The 16,557-nt window shown below is 39.1% G+C and overlaps 1 long non-coding RNA gene and 1 pseudogene across 1 annotated transcript; both read right to left on the bottom strand.

Annotated features, from left to right (window-relative positions):
- Positions 1–2,623: 2,623 nt before the first annotated feature.
- LOC121394505 lies at positions 2,624–4,741 on the bottom strand (annotated as a pseudogene).
- A 6,602-nt stretch (positions 4,742–11,343) lies between these two features.
- LOC108719334 lies at positions 11,344–14,680 on the bottom strand. Its single transcript, XR_001936209.2, has 2 exons — positions 14,619–14,680; positions 11,344–11,545 (listed from the first exon to the last, which is right to left on the bottom strand). It is a non-coding gene; the product is annotated as an uncharacterized LOC108719334 (long non-coding RNA).
- Positions 14,681–16,557: the final 1,877 nt, after the last annotated feature.

Consider the following 16,557-nt stretch of genomic DNA (forward strand, 5'->3'; position numbering starts at 1 on the left):
ATGTATACATAAAATAATAGATCATATTATATAAAATAGAAACAATTATTATTGATTATTGTTATTATTGAACCTAAATATTCTTATGATTAATTATTCATTTATTTGAAAATCCGACAAAATAGGGGTCACTGACCCCACTAAAATAAAAAACAAATGCTCTATAAGGCTAAAAATGTATTGCTATTGCTACTCTGTATTACTTCTCTTTTTATTCAGCCCTCTCCTATTCATATTCCAGTCTCTTATTCAAATCAATGCATGGTTGCTAGGGGAATTTGCTGAACTGTAGAGCTGCTGAATAACCATAAATAATACCAAATGAAAACCAAATTAGCATACTAAAAGTCAAATTAAACGTGAAGCCCCCCTTTAAATCTACATTTCCAGAGGTGACAAGTCTCCCCAAGAAGACTCAGTTGAATAACATTACAAACAACGCAAGCAAAATGCATTAATCGTGGAGGGAGGCAATTTCCTGAGATTAAGCCCTAGGACATCTGTAGCAAATTTTATATTTGCTCCTTGATAAATGAAAATGTTTGATTTGATGCACCACTGCGGCACATTGGTTGGGATTGACACCTTGCAGCATGGGGATTCTAGGTCCAGATTCAGCCAGGGCATTAAAGGAACAGGAACACCAAAACCTGAAAGTGTAACAAAGTAATTCAAATATAATGTACTGTTGCTCTGCACTGGTAAGACTGGTGTGTTTGCTTCAGAAAGACTACTATTGGTTATATAAACAAGCTGCTGTGTAGCCATGGGGGCAGCCATTCAAGCTGAAAAATAGGAGAAAAGACACAGCTTACAAAGCAGATAACAGATAAAACACCGTTGTATTGGACAGGGCTGCTCTGCTATGTGCTATATAACCTGTGCCTTTCCTCCTTTTTTCCAGCTTGAATGGCTGGTTATGTTACAGATGAAGCTACTTGGATTTGTGTTAAATGCGTCATGACTCAACAAACTGAAGAAACTGTCGTCTAAACTCATTTAATCTTTTCATTAGCCTACTAAAGCACCATTGTTCACGTTGTTCATGTTGATGGCTTTAATTAGATGGGATGCGTAGTCTTTTTGAAGCAAACATACAGATTTTCCCAGTGCATTCTAATGGTTTATTATATGTTAATTACTTTAAAACGCTTTAATATTTTGGTGTTACTGTTCCTTTAAATCCATGGAGTTAGTATTTTCTCTCTTTCCTTGCATCTACTCTTACACTTCAAAAAAAAAAATTGTTCCTCCTGGAATTTGATATACAAGTAGCTGTCCAATGGGACATATATGAACATCCAAGAGATTTTATATGGCCCCCAGTCTATATAAGGGCTCCACTAACTCCTTAAGGCCCCAGATAAAAGCTGCCAACAGATTAAGTCAGCAGCATATTGCCCAGTGTATGGGGTCCTCCGATATCTAGTGAAATCCAACCTCGCCGAAACGAGCAGATCTCCATTTGTATGGCCAGCATTAGTATAAATAGGTATAATTTTAATATGATCTGCCCCTTTAATGTGCGTACAGATAACCGAACCACTACAATTAAAAAGTTGTACTGCCTTAGGATACAGACACAATTGTGCTTATGGCGGTTCTTCAATCTGTGCTGCAAGTGTCGCAGCGTAATCTGACGTGACATGACTGTCGGATGCAGAGGCTGCGTCTGCATCTGACAGTAGTGTCGCCTCGGATCGACGCAGCGACACCATCCGATAATGCGTTCACTTACCTTATTTCTGTCGCATTTGACATGATGCCTGCGTTTTTGCGCAGTGCGTCGGATCGCGTGGAAATCGCCCGTGGAGTAATATCCTAAAGGAGACCTAGGGCCCAAACTGCACCAATGATCTTGAATTCTGTGTTCTGTATGTTGCAGTAATTGCAGAGTACTCAGGCAGTATCTGTATGGGTCTATGTAGATGCAAAGTGATCTTTTTTGCACATTGGGTAATATACTAAATGGTGCTAAGTTTGCACTGGTTCTGTTACCCCACTTGTAACCATTTCAGCATCAAAAAAGTGGGTATAGTCTCTACATTCTTCTTGAAGGTATCACAGTCTTGATCATACTCATAAGCCCAGGAAGCATCCAATGGAAATTATTCTAATGCTTAGCAAAAGTAGGCTCAAATGAAGCATCCCCAATAAAGGGGCAAATTCCCTAACCGGCAAAAATTCACCAGCGACAGCTTCACAGCCATCGTAACACTTCACCAGGCGTAAATTCACTAGGACAACGCCAATTCATAAGTGCGACGTTGCGTCCAGGGTGACTAACGCTGGCTAATTTTCACTAGCGTTACTCTGGCAATCAAATCGAAGATTCGCTAGTGTTGCCTAATTTGCATACATTGGGAAATGATCGTTACATGGACGTATATGTTGCAGCAAATACATTACATTACACAAGTCCAGGGAACCTTAATAAATAAAATAGAGTTGTTATATTGCCCTACACATGAGCCCACTGTATAGTTTATGTTCCATATGTTAGGAAATGGAAGGGGAACCCAGTTACCCAAAAAAAAATTTACAGACCTTTGCAGGCTATCACTCAGAAAAAAGGAAAAGACGCCGTTGTTTTTTGGGACTTTTGCACTAAAAAATTAGCAAGTCCTATGCACTCCATTGCACTTCGCCTGGTCTGACCTGGTGAAGACAAGTCTGGTGAATGAGGTAACGTTCAGTAAAATCCGCATCTTAGTGAATTTGCGGAGTTACGTCCGTTGGCCAGAACAAAGATTCACCTGCCGTTAGAGTGCAAAGCAACGCTAGCGTCTATCTCCTTCGCTAGCAAAGTGACGCCTGTGCCCGTTAGGAAATTGGCGAAGTTTCAAAATGACATCACGCTGGTTAATTTTCGTGAGAAAGTCACTTTCGCCCTTTAGGGAATCTGCCCAAAGGCTTTTATCTGGTCCTCTGTGATACTGTTCAATAGAACTTCTTTTCCCACTTCTTGTTCCCACTTTTTCAGAAGGAAATCTGACCAGAGCTTCTTCAGAAAAGTAACCGTTCTTTTCATATTTTAAAGTTATAGCATATTCTTCAATAGGAAATCCATGAAAGAACTCCTGAATGTGTTTCTTTGTGGCTGCAGGAAACAAGTCTTTCATATGAATGCACCGCTGTGGACATGGGACGGCAGACATGTCTTTTGAGAGTAAAGTAACCGTATATGTGACAGCTATGTCCAACATGACTTTTTTGGAAATAGGAAGAATGGAAATGCGATAATCATGTAAGTGTTTCCCATAAGCCAATAAAGCCATCTGATACTGGGACTCGTTCTTCAACTTTACAAATCCCTCTCCTTTTGCAGAGCTCTTTAGAATTGAAATGTTAAAGTCTTCTAACTGAGGAACCTCTAAGAGATCCCGTATGTCACTTTTTTAACTTTAGCAAGCAGGTTCAATAGGTATATACAGTATATAATGGTTGCTGATGTATTGTAACAATCACATATTACACCCAAACATTTATTACCCAACAGGCATTGGTTAAATCTGACGGCTTCACTTGCATGTGCTGCATTGGTAAACTTGACAAAACCATTGCCAGTTTTTAAACCATTGCGGTCTTTACAAAATATTATCTGTTCTACAGTTAAAGATTTAAACTAATCGATGATAGCTGCTTCCTTCATGTCCTGGGAAATACAGGTTAAATATACATACAAACTGTCAGTTTAAGCTAAAAACATTTCTACTTTTTTTGTGCTTTGTTGCTTTGCAGCCTCCAGAGTTCTTTCCACCTTTCTTCTATAGACCTCAAATGCGCAGAGCATTTCTGTCTTGTTACTCAGTGAAAGGACAATTCTTTTATTCTTTATACAGCTGCCAGACTTTTTCATCGTTATCCAACACAAATACAATATAGGCTTCTCCATATTCCCCACAATAATCTGAATATCGGAAACATTTAGACCCTTAAAGAATTCTTTAATATCAGGCGAGTCAGCATCTGTATGAAGCCCCTTAAAGCGAATGTTTGTCTCAATTTTTATACAAACGCACAAACTGTTAATTCCTACAAACCATATTCCAGTATAAGTCTATAAGTACATATACAAGGACTTAACAACTAAGACATCTTTATGGTGTTAGATGCCCTTTCCTCTGTGTTGTTGGCAAGGTGTGTGCTGCAGACGGCAAGTGCTTACTGGGCATTTGTTATTTCACCACAAGAAATTTTATCTCAGCAACTTTTCCATTTTTTTTAATATGCTTTCAATTATTTGCTGTCTTCTTTTGCCTCTTTCCAGCTTTTAAATGGGGGCCACTTATATTGTTTGTTACAATATAATTACTGACTTACTTTCTATTCAGGCCATCTCCAATTTATATTACAGTCTCTCATTCGAAACTATGCCTAGTTTCTAGGGTAAATTTGATCCTAGCAATCAAACAGGTGGTAAAGCTCCAAACTGAAGAGCTGCTGAATAAGCCGCTAAAGTATTCCAAAACACAAAACAGAAATGATCACAGATAGAGAGAGGGAAAATGAGAAATATACTGATGCCCCATGTACCAGCCAAGATTAGAACAGTTCTCTACATTGGCTTCTTGTGTATTTTGTGTTGATAGGCAGGGCCGGATTTACAAACTGGCCATCCCTAGGCCAGCTCTGCTGTTAACCCCCTTACCCTCTGATTCTGTCCCCTTTCTGCTGCCCCATCGCTGTCTCCTCCCCTTCCCCCTGCCAGGCGCCGTCCCCTTCCTTTGCGTGCACTCATAGGCGCGTACGCCCAAGTCTTAAAAGTTGGGAACAGCACTGGAGACTGACGTGCGTCTCTGGGGCTAGTAGCTGATTCTGATGCAGTTTGGCGCCATGCCGCCCCTTAAATTCTGCCGCCTTAGGCCCGGGCCTTGCACAAATCCGGGCCTGTTGATAGGTTTGTTTTGGTGCCGGTCCAGGTTTCTCCCACAAATAATGAATTTGTTTCCATTTTAAGCATTCCTTTAATTTCTGTCCTAAACTTGAAAGTAGGGATATGTCCTTCACATGTATTAAACATATAAATTGCAGACAATACCATTTAAACAGCACATTTCACAAAATCCTTGGTGGATTAATATAGCAGATAATTCATATTTTCAGTGGAAAGAGTATGATGCAGAGAGTGATATTCTGAGATAAATTTGCAATGGGTTTTCATTTTTTATTAGTTGTGGTTTTTGAGTTATTAAGCAACTCTCCAGTTTCAGCAGTCTTGTTGCTTATTACCCTAGCAACCATGCATTTATTTAAATAAGAGACTGGAATATGAATAGGAGAGGGCCTCAATAGCGAGATGAGTAATAAAAATTCCCAATAACAATTAGGTTCATTGTCAAAGGTCGAGTTGTGTTTTCCGCCAAAAAATTGAGTTTTTGCTGTTATTTTTTGGTCAAAAATCGATTTTTCTGATTAAAAAAACTTGAATTTTTCGAAAATGTATTATACCCTGATCCTGGAAATATTCAATTGAATGTGACGGTCATGTTAAAGTCAATGGCAGAGGTCCCCTAAACCATTTGAATATGTTAATATCCCGCATGATGTTCGAGTTTTTTTCGGTGGGTTTTGCTCAAACCTTTAATGCTCCGCAGGCCCAGTAAAAATTGACTAAAGCAGTTAGATTACATGTAGAGAGTCGAGTATTTCTCATAAAGAATGTTCAAGGGCCAGATTAAATTAAAATGATGATGTCATACAGTGAAGTATATAGCCTTATAGCAGACTGGGGCCATAAAATTCTTTGGAGGCACACAGCCCTCCAGTTGGACAGCCCTGGTCTATGGCATCTTACAGCAGCCCGAGGCATTATTCAGAATATACTTACCAGTCTGCACTGTCATTTCCCTATTGTCTGACAGTTTTTGCTGTCAATACTAAGGGGCAGATTTATTAAGGGTTGAATATGAAATTCTAATTTTCAAATCGCCTTTTTGGTCAAAACTCACAAATTCGAATTGGAAATAATCCAAACTCGATTCGAAATTGAAATTTAAGATTTATCAAACCTTTATCTTGGGAATTCATGCCATTCAGCAACTAAAACCACCCAAATTCATGTATAAGTCAATGGGAAAGGTCCAGGGACCAATTTAGGCATGATATTCAGCTAAACCTTTTGTTGAGGCTTCATATGAATTGTAAAAGTGTGGATTATTGCATGTATAATAAAATAATGATAAATGATGATAAATGATAAAATGATTTGCGCCAAATTGCATCAAGTGATAAAGTATTTATCATTTCATGGATTCAGCTAATTGCAACAGTAGTGCCATCCAATGTTTTCCAGGTAATGGGCCAGTTATACAGTGTACAAGATGTTTGCAGTTGTTGTTATGTATGGGGCCCCTGGGCATTGTGTGATCTATAAATGTACCATGGAATTAAAATAGTGCTACCTTAAAAACACATATGTTGGCAACAGTTTCTGAGACTTTTAGCGAGGGCAGTAATATTTATATACTAAGGCTTAAATGAACAATAGAAGCTAATGCAGCATTTTTTATTTACTTGCATATTTTCTACACTGGAGGCATATGCTATTGCAGCAGCAAGTATCCTGTCCAAAGCACTTAACCGCTGAGACCCGATATTACATACAGGATGGAACCCTAAAATGCATCTAACATTTTGTTCTCTTAGGGTTTGATATTGAGACCAGAATGGTTTGCCATGCAGTGGCTGCAGCTTGTCTGGTAAGACTGTTATATGACTTGCTTCTAAAGCTGGCGATACATGGTAGGATCTGCTTGTTTGTTTGACAAGGTTGCCAAAGTGAAACTTCACCCTGTTGGCCACAAATATGGTCACACAAATTGGGATGATCTGATTGTTTAGCCAATGATCAGATCATAATGGGTGCGTGTGGAGACCAAAAAAGGGGGTTTTCAAACCTGCCTGTCTATAGTTTTTCTTGGCCATATATTGGGGCTGGAACTCCAGTGCGTCCACTACACAAGATGAAAAGCTGGAGTCTGGAGGGAGCCAAGCTTTTATTAGCTCATGTATGGTTAGCTTAACCAAAAGTCACTGACCCTTTATATATGTGAGCCACATATAAATGTGAAAAGTCTTTGGGAGCCAGTGTAAATAATGCCCCATAAGATGCTAAATAAGGGCTACAACTGGCTGTTACTAATCCCCATATGGACAGCTAGCCCGCAGCAGCTTATGTTCTGTCTTTGGAATCAAGGAATTTGAAAATAAGCACCTGATCTAAATCCATTGGAAGCAACATCAATATGTTGCTGGGACTATTGGTTGAAATTATGAGATGAGCTGTTGTAGGCAAAACCACTTCTGTCGCCCTAGTGATGCTTTTCCATCCAGTTCTACAGTAAATAGTAGATGCGTCTGAGCAAGTTTCCTTTTTCCTTTTAGTAAAAAAGCAAGAACAGCGGAGCAACGAAGAGGCCAGTAAAAATATAAAAAATCAAAATTGTATTTAGTATACATATAAAAGCTGATTACAGCAGCAAAATATGAACCCTGGCTACCATATTTTGCTGCTGTAATCTGCTTTTATATGTATACTAAATAAAACTTTGATTTTCTTATATTTTTACTGGCCTCCTCGGTGCTCCGCTGTTTTTGCTTTTTTTCCTGGACTGAATTGACTGCATGGGATGGCGGCGGGGTGTGCAGCACGATGGAGGGGGAAAGGTTAAAAGGGCGGGGTGGTCTGCTAAAGAGGGCGGGGCAGTGACACGCTATTGGCTGGCCGGGTCGTGACGTCAAGGGGGCGGAGCCAAACACACGCATTTGGCAAGAAGCCCAGGAAAAAAGGTGAGTTTTGAGCAGGCCACGGGCCTTTTTTAAGTGTATTACAAATTTACCGGCAGCTACATTGCCGGTAAATTTGTAATACCGGCCCCGGCCTTGGCTGGTGTTTTCCCGGCTAGGCCAGTAAAATACCGGCCGGGTGGCAACACTAATTGTGACAGAAAGCGAGATTTTATAGTACAGGATTCATTCTTTCCACAAAATGAAAGCTCAGTTTCACAAAACAGATAACATATCCATTCTGTGAAGCAACACTGTCAGTCACATTCCTGATGTTCTTCTGCTTAGCTATAAAATTAGAAACCTTTCTCGCATCTTTCCTAAGCAGAAGAACATCAGAGCAGCCTCTTTCTTTCTCCTGACAACTTGGTGGTCAGACTGGTCTAAAACTGACCAGTAGGTGGTGCTGTTGTAACAAAATTCATTCATATTAACAGTACATGTATCCCTTAATATCTTGGCATCAAAAGAAAATAAACAATACATGTAATTTACAAAACTGCTTAGAATAACAACCTCATCTATTTTAAATTCACTTATTTTAAAGGTTTACTTATCTGTTAAAGGCATGTGTCTTTTTTTTGCCTAAACCTTTTGTGATGAATTTGATATTTGTGGATTTGGTACACCCCTTATTTAAGGGTTATGCTGGTGAATGAACCTAGACAGCGGGTGTGACTGTATTTAGACTCATTAGGAAAAGCCTCCAGAGCAAATGAATGCAATTTCCACCCCCCATGTTCAGTGCCTTATTCCAGTGCTGATTCCAATGGTCATGCAGGAACCGACCCCAAGCTAATTGAATCCAATGTTTACCATTACTTACCCAGGTACAGAGCTGCTACTGGATTACTCACTTGTTAAACATTAGGATAGGACATTAGGATATGTAAATTACGAGATAAGGTAAATTACTCCACCATTATTTATTTCCTTTTCCCACTACTTTCGTATGATTTTGAGCGCATTGGTTCCATAATATATCCTAATTTATTGTTGGTCACATAATTCCTCAGTTTTAACCTACTATAAATTATTTGGGGATTGGAATTATATTAACATTTATTGCACTGCACTTTAGACCTATGGATTCTAGTTAATTGATGAATTGGGCATGAATTAACCCTAATCTGTTTGCTAGACAATTTTCTAATGAATTTGGAGTTTATTGATTGATACATAAGGTATTGAGGAGAGGGGAGAGATAACCCCATTCCCCAAAGAGGCTCAATGTTACTCACGGAGTGTAACAAAGAGACAAAAGAGAGACAAAGAGAGAAATACTAAATGCAGTAAGGTCCAGGCAAAGGCCCCAGTGTGGCCTCTACACACAGTAATGTGACTTTACAGTGGCTCCTCATTGAGTGTGAGCTGATACTGCACCTCTCATGTTATGTGGTGTACATATATGCACCCCTATTGCTATAGTGCAACTATCCTTCAGCCTCCTTCTTGCTCTACTCAACTGAAGCTGAATGGATCAAAACCTGCAGAGCTAACGGTATCACAAACTGGATCCACAACAGAACATCACTGTGAGATCCAATCATTCCAAGTGCACATCATCCAGAGAAAGAAAGGATAATCCAACATGGAGTCCCAGCACAGTATAGAGTGAAACTACATTTCTACTGTGCCAACCCTTTCTCTGGATCAGCTGACCAGCACTGTGACCTTACCGGTCTTCATGGACAGGTGAGTGACATTTATTCACGGCACAGGCCATAAGAACTTCTCTTTGGGAGGGTCTCTTATCAGGCTCAGGCTCACGTGGTGCTGTACGGTGCATGTGGTGGGAATGCTCCGCCCGGGCAATAGTGTCCCATTAAACAAGTACTAACTGGATGCTGATTTTCATTGCAGATTCCTCAGCTCGGAACCAGCGGCTTGGACCAACATCCTGCAAAAGGAGCATTCCAATAAGAAATGCTGGACCTAAAAGAAATTCTGAAGGAGCTGGGGAAGATTTTGGGTGGGGGGCTGTGAGGGAGAAGATTCTGTACAAAACTTTTCTTGCCTCCCTGACTCCCCACCTGTGTGCATCAATTTCTGAAAACGGGGGGCTAAAGACCCCTTGCCCCCCCCCACAGTTCCAATGTGCCTTTCCTTTTTCCCTATAAAAATAATGTGAATTATATAAATGTTTAATAAAAATAAAAAATATGAGTCTATGAGTCTTTTTTTACTTGTGATGGCTGTAGAACATGTGAAAGGGAACAAAGGAGCAGGACTGGATGGGATTCACCCCAGGGTAGTAAAAGAGCTCAGCCAATAAAGCAAGGTTACGCAGAGGGGTCAAGACAAGGGTTAGATATTAGGGATGAATTAACACTTTTAATAATTTGGAATTATTGGCATCTGAATCTTGGAATGAGTTTATAGAAACTAAAGTCGATGGGGGTTAGTAGATGAGGAGATTTCCCTATATTCCAGTGGCCTGGTGGATTACTTCAAGCAGATGGGCCAGTCCTCTTACCCCTTAATAAACTCTTATCCCTGTGCCCATCCTTTATATACCTTACCCTCCTCCCGCCCGTGTCACACTCTCTGACAGGTCTCATTAGTATGACAGTCTGAATGTTGTGCCGTTGCCTATAGGAATAAGGGCTTGCAGCAAAAGTTTGAATTGGTGAGGTTTATAATAAATTACACTGTTATTTCTAGTTGTTTACTGAATACAGACAGTAGTCCTATTCTAGACAAAGATATGGTGTTGCTTAATTAACTTACTTGCCACTTGGTATTCTGCTATAATGAGACCAATAATGGGGGACCCTGTCCTGAGCCCTGGGGAACGGATTTGCTTGATGCCAGTCAGTGAGTGTAGCAGTGGGGTTCAAGTGCAGGGAAGCCAACATGATCCAACACACATGGGACTAGATTTGTATGGGGTGCCGTTTGTCCCAAATACATTCTGTATACAAAACTATCCCTAATACACAGAATTAATGTGTCTCATGGTATATAAGTTTTTGTGACCATACACAGATAAAAAAATATACAAATATACAAATGTATAACATCCATGTAACGGACACATTTATGTAACTCTACACATAAATGTGTCTAACATTTGTGAGACAGATTGCTTGTTAAAATGTACAGAATGGAGTTGGTAATATAATGGCATCCTTTTGTGCACTAACCAGATTTTGTTCTCATTCTTAAATAGAAATAAGTTTTTTGTATATTTTTATCTGTATATGGTCACAAATACTTATATACCATGAGACACATTAATTCTGTGTATTAGAGATAGTTTTGTATACAGAATGTATTTGGGACAAACGGCACCCCATAATTAACATCTCCAAATGCCTCAACCGACCTCCGGCCATTGAATTGTACATGAACTCGGCAGGTTTTTAGGTGGCGAATATTCTAATTAGGACTCATTGTCGAGGTGTGATAAATCTCAAATTTTAATTTACATTTGAATAGGGGCATTAAAATTCTAATGTGTGAATTTTTAACCTCGAGAATTCTAATTGACCCTTGATAAATCTGCCCCGTAGTGTGACATTAGCCAAAAGATGAACTGAATTGCAGAACAGCTTATAAAGGGATGTCTTTATTTCTCTTCTTTTCATAGGTGAACAGTAGTCCAACATCATGCCAAGCTCTTGGGAACACGTGTGTCATGAATATCCATTCTACAAGTACTCCAAGTGCTTGACGCCTTCGGTCTGTTCCAGTACATATTCACAAGCACAGCAGGTCTAGGTGTCGTCCATTTCCATACTGGCACGTATCATCACTTTTTGTTGATTTATAAATAAGAAAAAAAAAAAAAGGAGCACTGTAATAAATTTCAACAGCAAATATCACATCAGGCAAACAAATCTGCCATGGCTCTTCTATGGCGACCAGCTTTGGTGTCCTCTCCAGTTCCCACAAGCTATATGGTTAAAGAAAATAAGAATATGAGGAGGTATGAAGGGGCCACCTAGAATGAGCTGGAGTGTTTAAACCTGATCTCTTTGGGGCCTCTCTTAATTGCGAGGTTCATTTGCAAACATGATGAGGCTTGAGTGGACTCCTGTTCCTCCGACAAGACCGTTACTACTGCTACTGTTTTACAAGACTGAAATTTAAATGGTTATTCTATTGTATTTTTAATGTGGAATATAAAAATACATTAAATATAAACAGATCCCAGTCACCAGACTATCATAGTTTCCTTTTAATCTGTGGAATCAAGTATGTCTGTATAAAAATAATAAATTATATTATTTATCATACATTATAAGGGATGCACCGAATCCAGGATTCGGTTCGGGATTCTGCCTTTTTCAGCAGGATTCGGATGAATCCTTCTGCCTGGCCGAACCAAATCCTAATTTGCATATGCAAACTAGGAATGGGGAGGGAAATCAGGCAACTTTTTGTCACAAAACAAGGAAGTAAAAATGTTTTCCCCTTTCCACCCCTAATTTGCATATGCAAATCAGGGTTCGGATTCGGTTCGGCCGAATCTAAAATAGTGGATTCGGCGCATGCCTATACATTATATTATTTATTACACCTGTAAGTGTACTTTTTAACCCCCTAAAGCAGCTCTGGGAAGGGGGGTCACCAACCCTGTAAACTGTTCTAAATTGATACATTTAGTTGATATATGTCTTATGTTTCTCCCTGCTGAGCAGAATCTCGTGAGTTTCATTATAGGCAGCTGTTAGAATTGATACAATAGTTGCCAATAATTCAGAGATGCTGCTGAAAATGTTTCAACTACATGTAACAAATTGTAACAGTTCAGAGTCTGCACCTGAATTACTGAACTGCCAGACTCAAACATCAGAGACAGGAACATTTAACTTCAAACTTGGATTTTGGAAAAATGGTATTTAATTGTAAATAATTGAAAAAAGTTGTTATTTCTGGGAAATAATCTGAAAACAATTGAACTGAAAAAAGTGTTTGGAAGGTGAGCAACCACTTTAAAGGAATTGTTCAGTGTAAAAATAAAAAGTGGGTAAATAGATAGGCTGTGCAAGATAAAAAAAATGTTTCTAATATAGTTAGTTAGCCAAAATGTAATGTATAAAGACTGGAGTGACTGGATGACTAACATAACAGAGCATAGCCTAACTTCCTGCTTTTCAGCTCTCTTGGTTTACACTGACTGGTTACCCTGGTTACCAGGCAGTAACCAATCAGAGACTTGAGGGGGGGGGCCACATGGGTCATATCTGTTGCTTTTGAATCTGAGCTGAATGCTGAGGATCAATTGCAAACTCACTGAACAGATATGTCCCATGTGGCCCCCTTCAAGTCACTGATTAGCTCAGAGTTAGAGAGCTGAAAAGCAGGAAGTAGTGTTCTGGCTATTATGTTAGACATCCAGTCACTCCATTTTTTATTTTGCACAACCTATTTACACAGTTTTTATTTTCATACTGAACTATTCCTTTAAGTATACTTCATACTTACCATATCAGTCCTAATGCTTCCAGTAACATATTAGGGCTCCCTAGTTTGAAGACACCACCTGTTTTAAGTCAGTTTTGTCCATGAAGAGACCAGAAGGCTTTCTGTTGCCCTCCAGAGGATTTTATGGCCCCAACCTGCCCTAGGGCTACTACGTGACTACATCTTTTTACTATTATCCAGCCCTCCAACAAGAAGCATATCATAAAGTTGGTCACTATTTATGCATGGATGGATTTTATTTGCAGCATGGTGCACACTTGAATTAAAGTGAGTAGGAACCCCATTGAGTGAATAAAATGGCAGTCATGCATGTGGCTTCCTGATTGGTTGCATTTAAACCTGCTTTTTATGTTACCAGATTGACAGCTGCTCAGCACCTCCCTTACACCCCCCTCCCTCCTCCGCTTGCAAAGACTTCCCCCGCCCTTTGTACTGAATGTGTGGAGCAGTGAAACAGATCTTTATGTAGCCTGCTGTCTCCTGTACTTCTACTAACAATCAGCTCTCCCCTGACAGGCTTCTTCTTTTCAAAGAGACTCACCACTTAAAAAAGGAGGCTCAGGTGCTTTGCCCCAAGCCTTCAGCATAAGGGAGCGGACATCACCGTATTGTTTGTAGGGTAGGCACTCAAAGAATCAGTACAAGTGTGGATTACAGCCTTAAGCGTTTTGTGTTCTCACAACACTTAATCATAGGCTCTGAGCAAATAAAACTCAAATAAAAAAAAAACCAATTTCGAGCTAATTTTTTGTGTACTTCTACTAGGGAATAATCCAAATTCGATTTAAATTTGAAAACCCGAATTCGAAATTTATCATGTATGGTCTGTTTAAAAATTCGACTTCGTCCATTCACCATCTAAAATCTGCTGAATTGCTGTTTTAGCCTATGGGGGACCTCCTAGAACCCATTTGGAGTCAATTGGTGAAAAATTGAAGGTTTTTTTTGGGAAAAACTTTGAATTGTACGATTTAAATACGCTATTACTAGGATTCATACTTTCTAATAAGATCAAAAACGGACCTATTCGGACAAAAAATAAAACAATTAGAATTTCTTAGTTTTTCAAATTCGACCCATGATAAATCTGCCCCTACTTGTTGTGAGAACATGAAACGCGCAAGGCTGTAATCCACACTTGTACTTTAATAAAGTTGTTTTTTTTTTACTACTACTGCCTTCTCTACAAACAAGTAAGTGCCTACCCTATAAACAATACAAAAGGTAAAATAACACAAAACCAAAGCACCTAAATCTCCTTTAGGCTGATTTACTTTAGACTCATACTTCATACTATATAGCAAACAGGGTTGTAAGTATAGGTGCATACTCTGAATAATAACCCATAAATAACTACTTTTAGAAAGCAGAACCATCTTAAAAAAGGGGTTACTCACCTATAATTTAACTTTAAGTATGACATAGAAAGTGATATTCTGAGACAATTTGCAATTGGTTTTCCTTTTTTATCATTTGTGTTTTTTTAGTTATTCAGCTTTTTCTTCAGAAGTTCTCCTGTTTGCAGTTTCAGAAATCTGGTTCCTAGGGTTGGAGTTGATAGTTGTTGATGTTAATAAAGTTTGTCATAGAAAAAGAAGCACATAGATGGGACCAGCTTCAGAAGCAGAGACTGAGCTGTCAGTGAGCCATGCTTCTTTCCTGGACTGTATTTTAATAAATAAGTTGCTGTTGCAAAACCCAGAATCTTGTTATCAAGGAGTACAACACAGGGTTCAAATAACCCTAGCAACCATGAATTGATTTAAATAAGAGACTGGAATAAGAATAGAAGAGGGCCTTAAGAGAAAGATGAAGATAAGAAAGAATAACTATTTGCCTTTTTCTTCTGACTCTTTCCAGCTTTCAAATGGGGGTCACTGACCCCATCTAAAAAAAAAAAAACAAATGCTCTGTAAAGCTACACATTTATTGTTACTTTACAATACTCATCTTTCTATTTGGGCTCTCTCCTATTCTTATTCAAATTAATGCATGGTTGCTAGGGTCATTTGGTTGCTAGGGATTGGTTTAAGCTGGCCATACATGTAAAGATCTTTGACCGACTTGCCCACCCCTCAGGCCAAAGATTGGATCATAACTGCCACTATGCAGGGCTTTCGGGACATGGACCACACCAACACAAAGATGCTGTCCCCAATCTGACCAAAATCAAACCTGCCTTATCAATAAATTATCATTCATTTCTGGGTAGGCTCGTTGGAGTGCAGTCATAAACAACCTACTTGGTTTGAAGGAGCCAAATAGAAGCTGAAATCTACCAGTGTATCGACTGCTATTTTAGACTGTAGGGTACAGGAAACTACACTGACTAAAATTTAAAAAAAAAACTAGAAGACAGGGTAATTACCTGCATGCCTTTTATGAAGAAAACTTTCGCTTTCCTATGAATTTTTGAGTCTTTGTTGCATTTTTAAATTATATAAATGTCCACGCAAAATTGAGCAGTGATAAAACTGTACACCCAGTGGTTACATTGCTGAAAGTTGGCCTGGAGTACTATAGCTATCTCTATAAACTACTTTTCAGCGAACACTAAACTCTGATTTTGGTGTACAGAAGATTAGGACACTGTGCAGATCACAAATGTTAGACTACTGGGCTTAACTGGAAAATGGGTTTCTGATAGAGGCTGGTTTATGTATAATGCTAGCACCTGCACTTATGGAGATGCACAAGGATATATAGAGATATATAGAGATATATAGAGATATATATATATATAAAAATAGCCCTTTTCCTCCAAAAGAAGCTTTATTGTACAGTATTAGATACAGTTATAAGCAAACAACTACGTGTATCCTAAAATGCAATGTGTGGATCAACTGCAATACAGAGATTCGGGTTAGCCAAGGAACTACCTCTTGAAGCAAATCCAAACCCTATGGTTGTCCGTCTCTGTAAATCCATCTGATTAACGTTTCTGAAGTTGGTGGGTATCTACTTGATCTCCAGTTTTAAACTGTGCATGAACACCACATCGGTCAATTCAGATTCTTGAATGACTGGCCAACTTCTGATCCTAATGTTAGGTTTGAACAGTTAAACAAATCCAATGTGATTGCAAGCCGATAAGGTCAATCCAACCCAATGACAACACGTTTTAGAGTTCTTCTCAAGATGGCAAATGTTGCTTGGATGTGCAGCAAAGTCCCTGCTTTATGGTTCTGAGATGGCTGGGATACATCTGTGGAGAACTTTAGAGCAGTTTCTAGTAGGTGATCACTTTCTGTGTTCTTGTTCATAAGGACCTGCCTGGCTTAGGCCACTTAGACCATAATGAATATTCAATCATCAGAAGGGAATCTTGAGTTTGGA

The sequence above is a fragment of the Xenopus laevis genome, chromosome 6L (assembly GCF_017654675.1).
Source record: "Xenopus laevis strain J_2021 chromosome 6L, Xenopus_laevis_v10.1, whole genome shotgun sequence".
In the NCBI taxonomy this organism is placed as follows: Eukaryota; Metazoa; Chordata; class Amphibia; order Anura; family Pipidae; genus Xenopus; species Xenopus laevis.